This window comes from Oncorhynchus mykiss, chromosome 3 (genome assembly GCF_057628025.1).
Source record: "Oncorhynchus mykiss isolate SJ-2025 chromosome 3, ASM5762802v1, whole genome shotgun sequence".
NCBI lineage: Eukaryota > Metazoa > Chordata > Actinopteri > Salmoniformes > Salmonidae > Oncorhynchus > Oncorhynchus mykiss.
The window spans coordinates 35468409-35486226 of record NC_143024.1 but is presented as its reverse complement, the minus strand read 5'-3'; the positions used below and the strand labels follow the sequence as shown (position 1 = coordinate 35486226).

The following is a 17818-nucleotide window of genomic DNA, read 5'->3' as shown; positions in this document are numbered from 1 at the left end:
GCCTGGCATGAAAATAAACCACGGGGAAAAGCATCCTCCATTCGCTATTTAAGTGCATAGATGTACATTTTCCCACTGCCCCTGTTTTGATACAGGTGCAGGATAATAGTCCATTCTAAATCAAAACAAATTTCACACATATATTATTTAGTATATGTAAAGACAAGATTAAATCAAGAATAGTCTGATGGGTGACAATATTAGCCTATCACTTGTGAATTATATATTAACACTTGTGAATGATGCCAAGCATAAGAAACAAGACCTTTTTTTGAGACATTTTTGAATCATAGTCGCACACCTCATGTAGCCTAGCACATAGACCTATATATTTTAATAAGGTTTGTATCACAAGGGGTGTAGAGCCTAACTGGCACACATAAGCAGCACGTGAGTTTCAAGTGTGGGGAAGATCATTTTCACCATAAAACTCACCTTTATATTGAAAGCATTACATGCATAATTGCATTTGGAATCACTTTTGATAATGGTGTTTTCCACTAATGGAACATAGCCTACTACCATGTGCGCAGTGCTGCGCTTATAATGTGAAATAGCCTAGTAGTTGATCAACATTTTAAGCTAAATGTTCTGATCTGTTGCGTCAGCCACATTGCGTAAAAAGTTTTTTGATGAAAGCGAAGGTAACCTGCCTAAGAAAGCGAAGGTAACCTGCCTAAAAGATTTCCGCCCTGTTGCACTCACATCGGTAGCCATTAAGTACTTTGAAAGGCTGGTCAACACCATCATGCCGGAAACCCCAGACCAACTCCATTTCGCATACCACCCCAGCAGATCCACCGGTGACACAATCTCAATTGTACACCACACTGCCCTTTCCCATCTGGACATCACTAAGCTCAGGACCCTGGGACTAAAACACCTCCCTCTGCAACTGGATCCTGGACTTCCTGACGGGCTGGCCCCCAGCTGGTAAGGGTAGGCAACAACGCATCTGCCACGCTGATCCTCAACACTGAGGCCCCTCCGGGGTGTGTGCTTAGTCCCCTCCTTTACTCCCTGTTCACCCACGACTGTGTGGCCAAGCACAACCCCAACACCATCATTAAGTTTGCTTACGGTGGTAGGCCTGATCACCGACAACGATGAGACAGCCTATAGGGAGGAGGTCAGAGACCTGGCAGTGTGGTGCCAGGACAACAACCGCTCCCTCAATGTGAGCAAAACAAAGGAGCTGATCGTGGACTATAGGACTACAGGCCCCCATTCACATCGACAGGGCTGAAGTGGAGCGGGTCGATATGTTTCAAGTTCCTTGGTGTCCACATCACCAACAAACTATTATAGTCCAAACATAACAAGACAGTTGTGAAGAGGGCATGACACCATATTTTCCTCCTCGGGAGACTGAAAAGATTTGGCATGGGTCCCCAGATCCTCAAAAAAGTTATACAGCTGCACCATCTAGAGTACGGCAAGCCGTACCGGAGCTTCAAGTCTAGGACAAAAAGGTTCCTTAACCGCTTCTACCCCCAAGCCATAAGACTGAACCAGGTTTTACTCTAGGATTTTGCCTGTGCTTAGCTCTATATGTTTATTTTTATCATAAAAGACTCTATAGCCTTGCCAATGACAAGTATACCCATAACATGATGCACCCACCACTATGCTTGAAAGTATGAAGAGTGGTACTCAGTGATTTTTGTGTTGGATTTGCCCCAAACATAATGCTTTGTATGCGGGACATAAAGTTAATTTCTTTGCAATATGGCACTGTCTTCCCTTTTTTCACTCTGTAATTTAGGTTAGTATTGTGGAGTAACTACAATGTTGTTGATCCATCCTCAGTTTTCTCCTACTACAGCCATTAAAACTCGGTTTTAAAGTCACCATTTGCCTCATGGTGAAATCCCTGAGTGGTTTCCTTCCTCTCCGGCAACCGAGTTAGGAAGGACGCCTGAATCTTTGTAGTGATTGGGTGTATTGATACACTATCCAAAGTGTAATTAATAACTTCACCATGCTCAAAGGGATATTCAATGGTTGGCTTTTCTTTTTTTCATCTACCAATGGGTGCCCTTCTTTACGGGGCATTGGAAAACCTCCCTGGTCTTTGTGGTTGAATCTGTGTCTGAAATTCACTGCTCGACTGAGGGACCTTACAGATAATTGTATGTGGTGGGGTAATCATGTTAAAAATATATATTTTGAATAATCTTAAAACACTATTTTTGCACAAAGAGTGAGTCCATGCAATTTAAGCAAATTTTTACTTCTGAATTTATTTAGGCGTGCCATAACAAAGGGGTTAAACATTTCTAAAGACAATTCCACTTTGCCATTATGGGGTATTGTGTGTAGGCCAGTGACACACAATCTCAATTTAATAAATCTAAAATTCAGGCCGTAACAAAATGGTGTAAAAAGTCCAGGGGTGTGAATACTTTCTGAAGTGTTGATATTAGTTGTCAGGGGTCTTTACTTCAACATTATTGTGTTTTAATGTAAATCTAATACCTTTCAATAATTTTTCTGGTCAATGTTGTCCAAGATCCTTTTTTCCATATGTTTGACCAGAAATGAAAGCCTTTCCTTATTCCATATTTGTTAGATGGAAAATGGTTTCAAAATGTATATATGCCTTAATTTCTAAAACATTTAATTTGACACCCAATTTGACATGCTCCTATGAACTTCACATGTGTGTGCTCATGGGTCCTTTTAGATGTGAATGCCCATTATATACTAGCAAACAAGAGAAACTCTGGAGGGGGTTGTTATATTTGCCAAAGACTGTAGAAGTAACAGGTTTATACTGAAAATACTCAAACTAAAACAGAAAACACTTGAGTTTTATGTTATACACTCAAATAGTAGAGAACTAGTGAGTGAGCAGAGCACTACTCCTGCCATAGGAACATTGGTCTACAGTTCAAAGGCAGCGGTCCGTGGGATTTGTTTTGGGCTGCGGGCCGGTCACACATGAAAAGGCTGCTTTATCTGCCCGGGTGCTCAAACCTCAACCTTTTACCCTTCATGCTGCGGGAGTCAGCCTCCCATGTCTGATGTCAGGTAGAATCTCTCCTCTCACATTGAAGGCAGAGGGCCTGGAGAGTGTCTACTGACTGACTGAACTAGGGAGTGTGAGACACTTTAGACAAGGAACAGATTAACACTGATAAAAGCTATTCTGCAGTGGTCCTTGCATTGAGCCCCGAGGAACCCCCTAAAATATATGAAATTTGTATCTGTATTGTTGAAGATATTTTAGTGTGCAGTATACTATCAACAGCTACACTACACGGGGAAGATCTTTGAACCGCAAGGCACTCACGGCAGAATAATCCATAAAAGAACAGATACACAATGGTGCATCATTTGTGTGTAAGTTCAGAACATCTGTTGCTGTCATTGGCTACAAGGTGGTGCAACACAGTAGGAGCCACAGTGTCGCATAGAGTTGCCACCACCTTATCCATCCTGCATCATGTGTCATAGCCTACAGTGCAGAGGCACAGGGGTCACGATTGAGTCATGACATATAGCACAAACGACAATTGCATGCCACAGCAGCAGAGCATATGTGCAGAGAGATGTGTTGGAGAGGTTTTGTGCACATGTATGTCCTTCTGTCAATGCATACTGTATATACGTGTATGTATGACTGTCAGCCTGTCAGTGTAGTCGGCTATACGTGTCAAGCTGTCAATTGTGTATATGTGCGTGGTGTGTGTGTGTGTGTGTGTGTGTGTGTCCTACCAGGACTGACCACAGTCTGCTCATAACAAACACAGCTACTCTATAGTTAGGAAACTGTTACTTACACCCAAAACAGGAGAAAACTAACCTTTACAATTAAATTACCTCTCATTGGCAGCTAATTAATGGTTATGTTTTATGTATCCAGATCTGTTTGAGAGCAGTTACAAGCTTCGCTGTGTATATGCTTACACTGCCTTGTTGGCAGACATCACCAATATCAGAGGAGTCACCTACAGCTCTGCTGAGGACTCAGGTTTCATTGGAAGCAGCCAGAATCTCCCTCTCTGGTTGCATGGGGCTGCGGTCTCTGGGGAGGCTATCAACAAGACAGATCTCGCTCTCAGTTTGTGGTCCAGGCAAATCAATACTTATATTCAGTATCACCATGGTCACCCTAGCTAGGGTAAAGGTGAAATCCCTTCTCCCTGTATGAACGATGACAGTCTGGCTGCTCCATACAAATGAAATTGCTACTCAAAATCGAATCTAATTCAATCAAACCAGAGTGCCACCATGGTATTGCGTATAATCATTGCAATCCACACCTGAGGCATGGAGGCCACCTGAACAGAGGAGCAGGAGTCTGATTAGTTAGCCTTTCATTGGGGAAGACGTATCCGCAAACACAGGCAGTAACTAGCTACTGATCTCTCTCTCATCCTGCCCAGTGGGACTCTGTGCTTTCACCCCAACCTTGGGCTGTAGTCCCAGCACCAGCTGTGGGATATTTACAGCCTGTTGCCTCATGTTCCTGCACAGCCATTCCGTTCGGCTGGCCCGCTCCACTCTGCCTGTTGACTGACCGCTTGTTTGGTTAGACGGGTGTGCATTGTGCCTTATTAACCAAAGTGTTCAGTGTGAAGGTGAATCTGTGTGAGTGATATGGTGGAGAAATGTATGGTGGTGGGCTTGGATTCTTTTGAGGAAAGGAAGGAAGGATGGGGGCTGGACCTGGGTCTGCTGTTTGGTTGTGACTGGGCTTGAGCCTGTGTGCATGCTGCCAACACTGGCAGGGGAATATGATCCCACCCCCCTCCTCCTCTTCACCAATCGTAGGGTGGGTTTTTTGTGAGGGGGTAGCTGCAGTGCAAGAGCAGCACTTCTAGAAAGGGGTGGGAAATTGGAGGAGGTTGGACAGGTTTGGGATGGGCGGTAAATAGATCTGCGCTACTCGGCTCGTGAATCACACCCCCGCTGCCAGTCTTGTCAATACTGCAGTCTACCCCAACAACAAACACACACACACACACACACACACACACACACACACACACACACACACACACACACACACACACACACACACAAAGACACAACCTCAAAGCACCCAACTGCCATGGAACTACCGCCACCACACACACACACTGCCGGTCAAAAGTTTTCGAACACCTACTCAATCAAGGGTTTTTATTTATTTTTTACTATTTTCTACATTGTAGAATAATAGTGAAGACAACAAACTATGAAATAACACATATGGAATCATGTAGTAACCAAAAAAAGTGTAAAACAAATCTAAATATATTTTATATTTTTGATTCTTCAAAGTAGTCACCCTTTGATTTGATAACAGCTTTGCACACTCTTGATATTCTCTCAACCAGCTTCACCTGGAATGCTTTTCCAACAGTCTTTAGTTCCCAATATGTAGTTCCCACATATTCTGAGCACTTGTTGGCTGCTTTTCCTTCACTCTGCGGTCCGACTCATCCCAAACCATCTTGTGGAGGCCAGGTCATCTGATGCAGCACTCTATCACTCTCCTTCTTGTTCAAATAGCCCTTACACTGCCTGGAGGTGTGTTGGGTCATTGTCCTGTTGAAAAACAAAGAGTGGGACTAAGCCCAAACCAGATGGGATGGCATATCACTTCAGAATGCTGTGGTAGCCATGCTGGTTAAGCGTGCCTTGTATTCTAAATAAATCACAGACAATGTCACCAGCAAAGCACCCCCACACCATAACACCTCCTCCTCCTTTTTGGTTGGAACCAAAAATCTTGAATTTGGACTCCATACCAAAGGACAAACTTCCACCGGTCTAATGTCCATTGCTCATGTTTCTTGGCCCAAGCAAGTCCCTTCTTATTATTGGTATCCTTTAGAAGTGGTTTCTTTGAAGCAATTCGACCATGAAGGCCTGATTCGCACAGTCTCCTCTGAACAGTTGATGTTGAGATGTTTCTGTTACTTGAACTCTGTGAAGCATTTATTTGGGCTGCAATTTCTGAGACTGGTAACTAATGAACTCATCCTCTGCAGCAGAGGTAACTCTGGGTCTTCTTTTCCTGTGGCGGTCCTCATGAGAGACAGTTTTATCATAGCGCTTGATGGTTTTTGCAACTGCACTTGAAGAAACTTTCAAAGTTCTTGAAATGTTCCGCATTGACTGAGCTTCATGTCTTAAAGTAATGATGGACTGTCGTTTCTCTTTGCTTATTTGAGCTGTTCTTGCCATAATATGGACTTGGTCTTTTACCAAATATGACTATCTTCTGTATACCACCCCTATCTTGTCACAACACAACTGATTGGCTCAAACGTATTAAGAAGGAAAGAAATTCCACAAATACATTTTTAAGAAGGCACACCTGTTAATTGAAATGCATTCCATGTGACTACCTCATGAAGCTGGCTGAGGTGAGGGCACTCGGAGTGTGGTGTCAGGAAAACAACCTCTCATTTAACATCAACAAAACAAAGGCGATGATCGTGGACTTCAGGAGGGAAGTCAGCAGAGGGAGCATCCCCCATCCACATCGACAGGACAGCAGCGGAGAAGGTGGAAAGTTTTAAGTTCCTGGGCGTACATATCACAGACAAACTGAAATGGTCCACCCACACAGAGTGTGGTGAAGAAGGCGCAACAGCGCCTCTTCAACCTCAGAAGGCTGAAGAAATTTGGCTTGTCATCCAAAACCCTGACAAACTGTTACAGGCGTACAATCGAGAGCATCCTGTCGGGCTGTATCACAGCCTGGTATGGCAACTGCACCGCCCTCAACCACAAAGCTCTCCAGAGGGTGGTGCGGTCTGCACAATGCATCACTGGGGGCAAACTACCTGCCCTGCATGACACGTACAGCACCCGATGTCCCAGGATGGCCAAAAAGATCATCAAGGACAACAACCACCCGAGCCACTGCCTGTTCACACCGCTATCATCCAGAAGGTGAGGTCAGTACAGGTGCATCAAAGCTGGGACTGAGAGATAGAAGCTGTTTTTCAATCTCAAGGCCATCAGACTGCTAAACAGCAATCACTAACTCATAGAGGCTGCAGCCTACATTGAGACCCAATCACTGGACACTAATAAATGGATCACTAGTCACTTTAAACAATGCCACTGTAAATAATGTTTACATATCTTACATTACTCATATCACATGTATATACTGTATTTTATACCATCTATTGCACCTTGCCTATGCCGCTCGGCATTCGCTCATCCGTATACTTATATGTACATATTCTCATTCACCCATTTAGATTTGTGTATATTAGGTAGTTGTTGGGGAATTGTTAGATTACTTGTTAGATATTACTGCACTGTCGGAACTAAACTCAGCAAAAAAAGAAACGTCCCTTTTCAGGACCATCCTTCAAAGATAATTCGTAAAAATCAAAATAACTTCAGATCTTCATTGTAAAGGGTTTAAACACTGTTTCGCATGCTTGTTCAATGAACCATAAACAATTAATGAACATGCACCTGTGGAACAGTCGTTAAGACACTAACATCTTACAGATGGTAGGCAATTAAGGTCACAGTTATGAAAACTTGAGACACTAAAAACGGGTCTTTCTACTGACTCTGAAAAACATCAAAAGAAAGATACCCAGGGTCCCTGCTCATCTGCGTGAACGTGCCTTAGGCATGCTGCAAGGAGGCATGAGGACTGCAGATGTGGCCAGTGCAATAAATTGCAATGTCCGTACTGTAAGACGCCTAAGACAGAGCTACAGGGAGACAGGATGGACAGCTGATCGTCCTCGCAGTGGCAGACCACGTGTAACACCTGCACAGGATCGGTACATCCGAACATCACATCGGCGGGACAGGTACAGGATGGTAACAACAACAACTGCCCGAGTTACACCAGGAACTCACAATCCCTCCATCAGTGCTCATACTGTCCGCAATATGCTGAGGCGCTGGACGAAGGGCTTGTAGGCCTGTTGTAAGGCAGGTCCTCACCTGACATCACCGGCAACAACGTCACCTATGGGCACAAACCCACTGTCGCTGGACCAGACAGGACTGGCAAAAAGTGCTCTTCACTGACAAGTCGCCGTTTTGTCTCACCAGGGGAGATGGCCGGATTCGCATTTATCGTCGAAGGAATGAGCATTACACCGAGGCCTGTACTCTGGAGCAGGATCGATTTGGAGGTGGAGGGTCCGTCATGGTCTGGGGCGGTGTGTCACAGCATCATCGGCCTGAGCTTGTTGTCATTGCAGGCAATCTCAATGCTGTGCGTTACAGGGAAGACATCCTCCTCCCTCATGTGGTACCCTTCCTGCAGGCTCCTCCTGACATGACCCTCTTGACAGTTTTTGTTCAGTTTATGTCTCAGTTGTTGAATCTTGTTATGTTCATACAAATATTTACACATGTTAAGTTTGCTGAAAATAAAAGCAGTTGACAGTGAGAGGACAGTTGACAGTTTCTTTTTTTGCTGAGTTTAGAAGCAAAAGCATTTCATTACATTTGCATTAACATCTGCTAACCATGTGTATTTGACCAATAAAATCTGATTTGATTTGAGAGAATGCCAAGAGTGTGCAAAGCTGTTATCAAGTCAAAAGGTAGATATTTGGAGAATCAAATGATTTGTTTTACACTTTTTTTGGTTAGTACATGATTCCATATGCATTATTTCATAGTTTTTATGTCTTCACTATTATTCTACAATGTATAAAATAGTAAAAAATAAAGAAAAACCCTTGAATTAGTAGGTGTTCTAAAACCTTTGACCGGTAGTGCACAACGAATCACAAACAAGTCTGTCGCAGAAGGCACTCTGACTTAACTGTGCACAAACACACACAAAGAGGTCCACAAGACTGGTGTAGTCAGGTTTGTTGTTGACAGAGGCTCGTCTCCATCACCACGCCATTCCTGTGGCAATGTGGTTTGACCTGTCAGGTGACATCACAGACTCACATACAAACAGGACCACACCCACTCACTCAGCCCTGGGAGTTGGCAACTGCTCCCATTCACCTGGAACGCTCCTAGGGCCATGCCAGAACAAAATAATAAACAGGTGCCTAGGTTATAGTATCCCTTGCTGCTTTCCACAGGTTCTTACCCCAGTATGTCTCTAATGGGAATACTCAACCCATCATCTTTCTATTTATTCTCAGCCTTTCGGTTGGTGAAACCTACTGGATGCCCCTCCCCAAAAACATCCCTTTTTCACCTCGCATCAGATGAGGGCCAACCAGCGCTGAAGGTCTGAGAGAAAAACACCCTCTAGACAAAACACTGATGACATCAATGTGACATTAGGGGAGAGGGTGTGTGTGCACAGGTCTGTGTGTGCAAATGTTGGTTGTCACCAGTCGAACATGTTCTGTCAATAAGGCCTCACAAAAGAGGTAGACAGACAAGATCAAGATAGTTGACTGGCACTTAAGTACAGCCATCTATCATTATATAATATCACATGTTTATTTTTAAGACTACAGTCATTAGTGAATTAAAGCTAATGTACATAGAACAGTACCATGTTTCTATGATATAAACATGATAATGAGTCTGAAAATACTCAATGGCACACCAAAACTTGTGATGTTGTTTTCAGGAGATTACCCATGTTTTGCACAACTATGTATAGAAGGAGCTTGCAATGTATTTACCAAATGTGTAATAAGTGTACATTTTTGGTTAGACAACAAAGGTTCTTTCACTAACCTCATTTGAAGAGTTCAACCTAGTTCCATTGTATCCTGCACATCTTCTATGCACCTGCAGTGACTCTCACAACATTTTATTGAGGCTGCATGATCATTAGCAAGGCCTTTTGCTCAAAAGTATATGATCTGTGACTTTATTAAGCATGCTACATGAATATAATTAAAAGAAGTAGAATTGACATGTATTGAAAAACTCAACTCCTTTTCATTACTGTCTCAAACACATATTGAAAACACAGACTTGCAGTGAGCAGCAAATTGCAATGGAAACATGGAAAATTGGAGTTAACTAACCACACTTCACAGATCAGTAGCTTGAAAGAGTTATTCGTCTCACAGTTATGCGAGTCACGACAGAACAGAAAAATAAATCGATAATGTAAGGCCATATTTAATAGCATTTAGCACAATGCTAACATTTAAAAACACTCAAAGTGAAAAACGCATACACTTAGGCTATTACTGTATGTAGATGGCACTTGGATGAAAACTGGCTACCAAAAATCTATCAAATAAACCATATGTCACTTAGGCCTACAGAGCCACATGAGCTGCTGTAGAAGAAGTGGGGAACTCACAAAGTAGGCTTTACCAAACCACCAGTATGGAAACTGTTAGTGAAGCACAAGCCACACAGTAAGTCACCTCACAGTCTTTGACATCTGCCATCACTAGCTTCCTATACTGATTACTAAACCACAAAAGCAAAACATAAAACACAGTAACTACCCTGAATGTGTGGCTGTTCTGTGAAAGAATATGCTGAAAGCACAGTCTTATAGTAATATTATTCCACTAAGACAACTTATTTTCATTAGAACTTAAGCCTGACGAGAGGCCTCATACTGTGCTCAGGAGGGACATTTTTCTCTTAAATTCATTAGGCATTTAGCTGGAGCAACATTTGAGTTAATGCACAAGTCACATTGTAAGGAAGTAACAAATCTTATATGAAAATGCAATGCCGGTGTTGGTTGCCCTTACCCTTGGCTGATCAGTGGCCCGCAGTCAAAAAACAGAGGTGCAAGTTTAAAAAGACTCTTTAAAAAGCAGAAAGCACCAACAAGCACTTTGAATTGAATCCAAAAGACTCTCAGTTACAGTGGCACCCAGAGTATTCTAAGTCAAAGTTCAGGCATTTTCCCAGTGAGAGGGGTCCAAACAAAGTGTGGTGTGTCCATCCTGCACACAACTGGTAGAAATGACAACTGCAGCAGAGCCCCTCACACTGGAGACCCACTCCCCAGGCTCGCTTTCCCTCTGGACAACCAACCCCCCTTCCATCCCCTGGTCAACCACCATCCATTCCCTGGTCAACTCGTCCCCCCCTCGTCCCCCCGGTCAACCCCTTATCATACTCTTCCCAGGTCATCCTTTGCCCTAATATGCAGTTAGGCTGTGTAGATTATCAGATCCTCTATACACCCCCCCCCCCCCCTCCCCTCCCCCTCTATTCCCTGGCCAGTACAAGTGAGTGTACATTCTCCCTTTGGATTCACAAGCTGCTGTAAGTGCAGTGGCAGCTGCCCCTACACACCTTTTGTTCCAACAGCCCCTCTCCGCTACCCCCTGTCATCTCCTCACACATGCTCAGCTGTTGAAAGGTTGGGCACACCGGACTAGTGCTGATCTATGCAGCCCCAAATCTGTAGATGTTCTGAAATGGTCTTTTGACCTATCTTTTCTGTTACACGTTGCATGTAGTCACATATTTTGCCTATAAAATTGCTATTGTGTCATGCAAGAAGGCAAAACTTTCAAGGGAACAACTGAAGGCTCTGACTTGATTAGCTATAATCTCACAATCAAGCCCAATTAAAAGCTGGAAAACTGGAGAAATCTACACGAGAGTTGAGAAGTAATGCCATATGTACAAGTTGTCATTTGTGTCTGTTTTCAAGAATGACTCCACTTCCCAAGGAGTAAATCTCAGGCTGTGCCCTATCATGACCTTCAAATCTCTGAGGGGGTCGAGAGGGTGTGGGAAATGGGAGGCCAGGAGTCTGTTGAAGTTGTGTCATTGAGTTTCCACAAAATACAGCAAATATCTTTATTGTTAAAGGCACGTCTATGTCCAGAACCCAACTGGTTAATAAAGGGTTGAAATGCTCATATCAATAACTCATATGGATACATCTGACGGAAGGAAATGAAACGGCTCCCTTTGAGTATCAGAGAGGAAATATGCACATGGATGGGAAAAATGCACAACAGCCCTAAACACAACAAGACACTGAGGACACAATTACTTCCACAACAAACACCAGTGATTGGTAATGGCCTTATCTCGCTGCCCCTCTCCAGGTTTTTCCCTTCCTCTCCTCTTATCGTCCATGTGCTAGTAAGGCAGACTGGGGCTCTCCATGTTGAACACATTGTGTTGGCCCATAGCCTAATAAGGGGATCCATGTGACTGCCTCCTCTCTTCCGGTGACTAATGTGAATGATGCCCAGGACTATGTGGTGCTGCTGGCCCACGTGTGGTGGTGGAGTATGGGCATCAAGAAGGGAGAGGGATGGTGGTAATGCTGCAGTATGGAGAGCATGGAGAGAATGAAAGAATGAAGGCATTTATTTTTTCCCTGAATAAAGTCACATACCAAATTGGCAAAGTCACAATACCAAATGTATCATTGAATTATTATGCTGAAAGATAGTGATGGGGGAAAAATAGTTTTGACAATATCACAAAATTATTTTGCGCTAGTTGGCTGTACCTGCACGAAAACTCCAGTATTTTTACTTTTTCCAAAACTCTCTCTTGTCCCTCTTTCAAAAAACATCTGGTGAGCAATATGTTTGGAACATCGAATCTCAATAAGGTCACAGTATCGAATAGCAATACATATAGAATTGTGAGAATCCAAATACATATTGTATCGGAACCAACGTATCGTGATAATATCATATCGTAAGGTCCCTTGTGATACCCAACCATACTGGAAGGGACATTTTGTTTTAGAAAAGGACATGCAAATAAACATCCATAGAGCTCTTCCACCGCTCTGTGCTGGACAGCTACCCTAATCCAGATTCACGTCGCTCAGGGTCTACCTGAACGATGATTGAAAGGATCAAGTCTGTCTATCAGCGCACTGACCGCAGCCCCTGTAATAAAGCAGGTTCTTTGCGCTATGGCTTTAGAGCATGCAGAGTAAAGCACCTGCTCCACTTACTCATTCATTGCTAGAGCTGTCTGGGCTGCATTAGCTTCCCACTCATGCTGCACAGAAGTTAACACACTTGAAAAATGTAACACAGCATGTAGAAATGTTGAAACTGTTCATTACTGTTCACAAAACAATGTCCAGACAGGCTAGAATACTTTTACAATGCAAGACGACACCGGTAGAATCCAGCTTTATATTGTAGGTTAACTTTCCTTGCTAGCTTAGGCTACAGCTGAATTCAGTGCCCTTGTACTTTGTTTGTGATAACCATAATGCAAAATATGCTGATTTCAATGCTGAGTGTCACCAAAAAAAACTTTTAGTTCACTTCGTCTAACTCGCCACCAAAAACTCATTCACTTCTTTGTCTCCCTCGTCTGATTTACACTAGACTCCATAGCCACAAAGTCAGATTCCACAGCCACATTCTGCCTCAGCAAATGACCTCATTACATTTCTTAAAGAGGCAGTGCACACATTTATAAAAGGTTAGATTGCTTCTTCTATGCAAATGTTTGTTTGTTTTACCCCTTTTCCGTGGTATACTACCAATTAGTTACAGTCCTGTCATGTCGCTGCAACTCCGGTACGGACTGGGGAGAGGCGAAGGTCGAGAGCCATGCGTCCTCCAAAACACAACCCAGCGAAGCCGCACTGCTTCTTGACACAAAGCCCGCTTAATCCGGAAGCCAGCCGCACCAATGTGTCGGAGGAAACACCATACACCTGGTGACCGTGTCAGCGTGCATTGCGCCTGGACCGCCACAGGAGTCGCTAATGCACAATGGGACAAGAACATCCCTGCCGGCCAAACCCTCCCCTAACCCGGGTGACGCTGGACCAATTGTGCGCCGCCCCATGGGTTCCCCAGTTGCGGCTATCTGTGGCAGAGCCTGGACTCGAACCAGGTTCTCTAGTGGCACACTTATTTTCTTGGCAACTGCTAGGAGAACATTACTTTATTGTACTGATCACTGAGGTGCCTTAGAACACTGTGCCACTCAGGAGGACATATGCAAATGTTGATGATCAGTACAATAAAGTAATGTTCTCCTAGCAGTTGCCAAGAAAATAGGTCTGTAGACCCATGAAATCAGCTAAAAACAAGCTCAATAACTGCATGCACACAGTATTGAATAATATGCATTCACCTGCATTGTGAAGACCTATGCTACATCTTGATTTACCCTGTTTTAGCAATAGAGATTGACCATGTTGTTTTGTAGTTAAATAGTTTTTTTTTTACCAAAGTCAAATCATTGTATAATTGATTCAATTAATGCATGACAAAAATTTTTTTTACAAACATTTGCAAATATAATGATACTGAACTCAAAAGATGCCCAACAATTGAACAGAACAGTAGCTGAGTTTATCTCTGAATCAAATGCCATTCTGTGACTTGCTAATATACATATTTTTTTTTACTATGGTACCGTTTTGGTATTTAGTATCATGATGGTATCGAGTATTGTGATACTAAACCTGGTATCGGTATCCAAGTCAAAATTCTGGTATCTTGACAACACTAACTTAGAAAGGACACTTTTAAAATAAAATAAAGGAATAGAAAATTAACCATGAAAGGTGTGTCTTTAGAAGGAACTCTCTGCTCTAACAGTATAATAGGAAATTCACAGATGCTTTGTTCAATACAAGCCCATTTGGTACTCTCTTTGTAAGTGACTAATAGATGTGTGAACAAACCTCATATGCTTTCAAGTGTTTGACAATGAATACCCTAATTATGCAAATCTGCTTCCTTCTCAGGGAACGCACAAAAATAACTAATACAAATAAACTGCAGTACAGCATTTTAATTTCGTGACAATTGATATTACAATTGTGTCAACCATAACAACAATAACTTCTTAGTAACATGTGAAAACAATTTTCTCTAATGCATTATTATAGGGGAATAATCTGCAGGGTAAAAGTAGTAAACCACTAAACCTCTGACCTGGGGTGAGACTTGACAGACATTCCTTCAGGGTTTGACCATTCAGAACAATGTTCAGTCCTAGGAGGCAACAGCTGCCACCAAGATATTTATGGATTCTCAAAAGAAAGACGCCAACACATCCGACCCACTTTACCCTAAACAGTCTTCCAACATCATTAACATTTAGTAACTAATATGATCTCATTCATGAATATCAACAGTGCTGGGAGAGAAAACCAAAGGACTTGACCCAAATTCTCTGAACAAGACTACTGTCCAACAACAACAACAACATGGATTTATGTTAGTGTCCCTCCCTGAAAGCCTTGCCTCATTCTCCTAATCAGGGGAAATTTGGTATCTCCCAACCCTGGGAGCAGTCACAGCTAAAGGGTAGAGGTCAAGAGGAGCGGGACGAGTCCTAACAGACGTGTCAACCTGTTCCCTTCAGCCACGCCTCGCTCAGCTGCCACCACAAAGGGCCCCTGCCTTCACACACGGAGGCAGTCGCCAGCCACGACACTCGGAGACTACCACACACCAGAGTGACCAACCTGGGAGGTGGCGGACATTTAGTCTAGGCTGAGACAGAATGAGACGTAACATTTATACGCAAAGGTTTATCAATAGCTCCTCAGGAAGTTGTTTTGATTGTGAAAAGAGTAGGATATTTCAATAAAACCAATGCCTGTGGTCTCATTCTTTTGTAAAGACAAATAATGGAATCAATATGAGAATAGAATCATGATATCAGCACAAATTGAGCATATGTTGATATCCAATTTCAGTATACTTGATGTTGATTATCTGTATGAATCTACTACAGCCTTCAGATTATACATGATCACTGGATAAAAAAAAGAAGTGACGAAAACAAGAAAGCATACAGAGTCCACATTCTAATCTGTGGTGATGGGTATTAGGCTTGGGCGGTATACCTTATACCGGGGTATTTGCAAATAGCCACAAGATGGTTTTTCAATAACATTGAAAAATGATTTATTTTAAGTTTTTCAATACTTTTTCATATTTGTAGCAATTTGTATTTTGTAAATACCTGCAGTCAACTTGTGCAATGCGTTAGGAGATAAAGCAGATTGCGTTCTTCATTTCACCTTATTTTATATTATGAAGCTTACCTTAATTCCCCAGAACAGTTGAGACAGTCATGTGTGTGTTCGTAAATAGCACGGGAGAAAGCGGTAGCAGATGAGTCCAGCTTTGCATTAACAGGGGTCGAGTTTTATAATGAAAGTCAGTGTTTTTTACTTCACATTTTTACTAAATACATTACTGCAACACATTCAGCAGAAAATAGCATAATTTTCATCAGATGACAAAAGAAGTGCAAAGCTACAGTGGGGAGAACAAGTATTTGATACACTGCCGATTTTGCAGGTTTTCCTACTTACAAAGCATGTAGAGGTCTGTAATTTTTATCATAGGTACACTTCAAATGTGAGAGACGGAATCTAAAACAAGAATCCAGAAAATCACATTGTATGATTTTTAAGTAATTAATTTGCATTTTATTGCATGACATAAGTATTTGATCACCTACCAACCAGTAAGAATTCCGGCTCTCACAGACCTGTTAGTTTTTCTTTAAGAATCCCTCCTGTTCTCCACTCATTACCTGTATTAACTGCACCTGTTTGAACTACTTGTATAAAAGACACCTGTCCACACACTCAATCAAACAGACTCCCACCTCTCCACAATGGCCAAGACCAGTGAGCTGTGTAAGGACATCAGGGATGAAATTGTAGACCTGCACAAGGCTGGGATGGGCTACAGGACAATAGGCATGCAGCTTGGTGAGAAGGTAACAACTATTGGCACAATTATTAGAAAATGGAAGAAGTTCAAGATGACGGTCAATCACCCTCGGTCTGGGGCTCCATGCAAGATCTCACCTCATGGGGCATCAATGATCATGAGGAAGGTGAGGGATCAGCCCAGAACTACACGACAGGACCTGGTCAATGACCTGAAGAGAGGTTCTGCTTTTCTGATGTATCAAATACTTATGTAATGCAATAAAATGCAAATTAATTACTTAAAAATCATACAATGTGATTTTCTGGATTTTTGTTTTAGATTCCGTCTCTCACAGTTGAAGTGTACCTATGATAAAAATTACAGACCTCTACATGCTTTGTAAGTAGGAAAACCTGCAAAATCGTCAGTGTATCAAATACTTGTTCTCCCCACTGTATGTGGCTGGCAGCCACACAAGTAAATGAGTTTACAATGAAAAAGCAAGGTATTTTTTTCCAAAACAATGCATGGCCATCATATTTCTAATGTTTAGGCCTATCATAGAAAGAAAGCTACACTGGGAAAATTATGGAGAAAAGTAGCTACACATCAGTCAGGGTGCTGTCTGCTGATAAAATGCCCGTCCATGAATTGTCATCCGAGTTTAGAAATGCAACTAAAGCACAAAATTTGTCTGATGCCGACCAGAAATTACAACAAGTAATATTTTAGATCAGCGTTTACAAAATGATTTAAAAATATTTAATGCGTTTTATATTTTTTCCCTGCGTGAGAAATGCATAATTATGTTTTAGCAAGTTACAATTAGGGGTAGTGTTATCTAAGTAAGTGGCTGAATTAATAAGGTGACGGGGCATCATATTGTGTTAGCTTTCTGCCATGTTTGAGAAGTCAAAGCCCTTTGGATGAGGGTTTTGTACAGCTGCCACTGCCATCTTGATTTCCTTTGCCCTAGCAACTCCAGACAGACACAGTGTGTAGACATGCTGCTGGAGAGCCAGTGCTGTTCTTCCTTCAGACAAGCATGCATCTAAACTTTGTTCATTTTGCACAATGTCTCTCGTTCACATTCGCTTGTAAAATGTCCAAACTCACCAAAAACGACATGTGGTAGCTCCTACATATATGTATAACTGTATGAGCCGGTTTGCCTGTCTTTGCAATTGGTTTATTTTCATTTTTCACTCATTATCAAATTTAGCTAGCAGCCTTCATGGAAATTCACCATTACTTGTGCTAATTTTGTTAGCATTCTGGGAATAGACACCCAACGTGCTTTT

The 17818-nt window shown here is 42.4% G+C and overlaps 1 protein-coding gene across 46 annotated transcripts in view; it reads right to left on the bottom strand.

Annotated features, from left to right (window-relative positions):
* The window catches only part of LOC110503950 (myocyte-specific enhancer factor 2D homolog), a 79973-nt gene that overhangs the window by 46342 nt on the left and 15813 nt on the right, over positions 1–17818 (bottom strand). For 4 of the 46 annotated variants that reach the window (XM_090229041.1, XM_090229054.1, XM_090229061.1 and 1 more), the window contains exon 1: positions 10629–11021. The exons of 30 other annotated variants lie outside the window; for them this stretch is intronic. The gene's annotated coding sequence lies outside the window, so the exon portion shown is untranslated. Of the gene's footprint in view, positions 1–10628; positions 11117–17818 lie in introns of those variants that run through there. 12 more of the 46 variants (XM_090229059.1, XM_090229066.1, XM_090229073.1 and 9 more) reach the window with 7 other exon arrangements.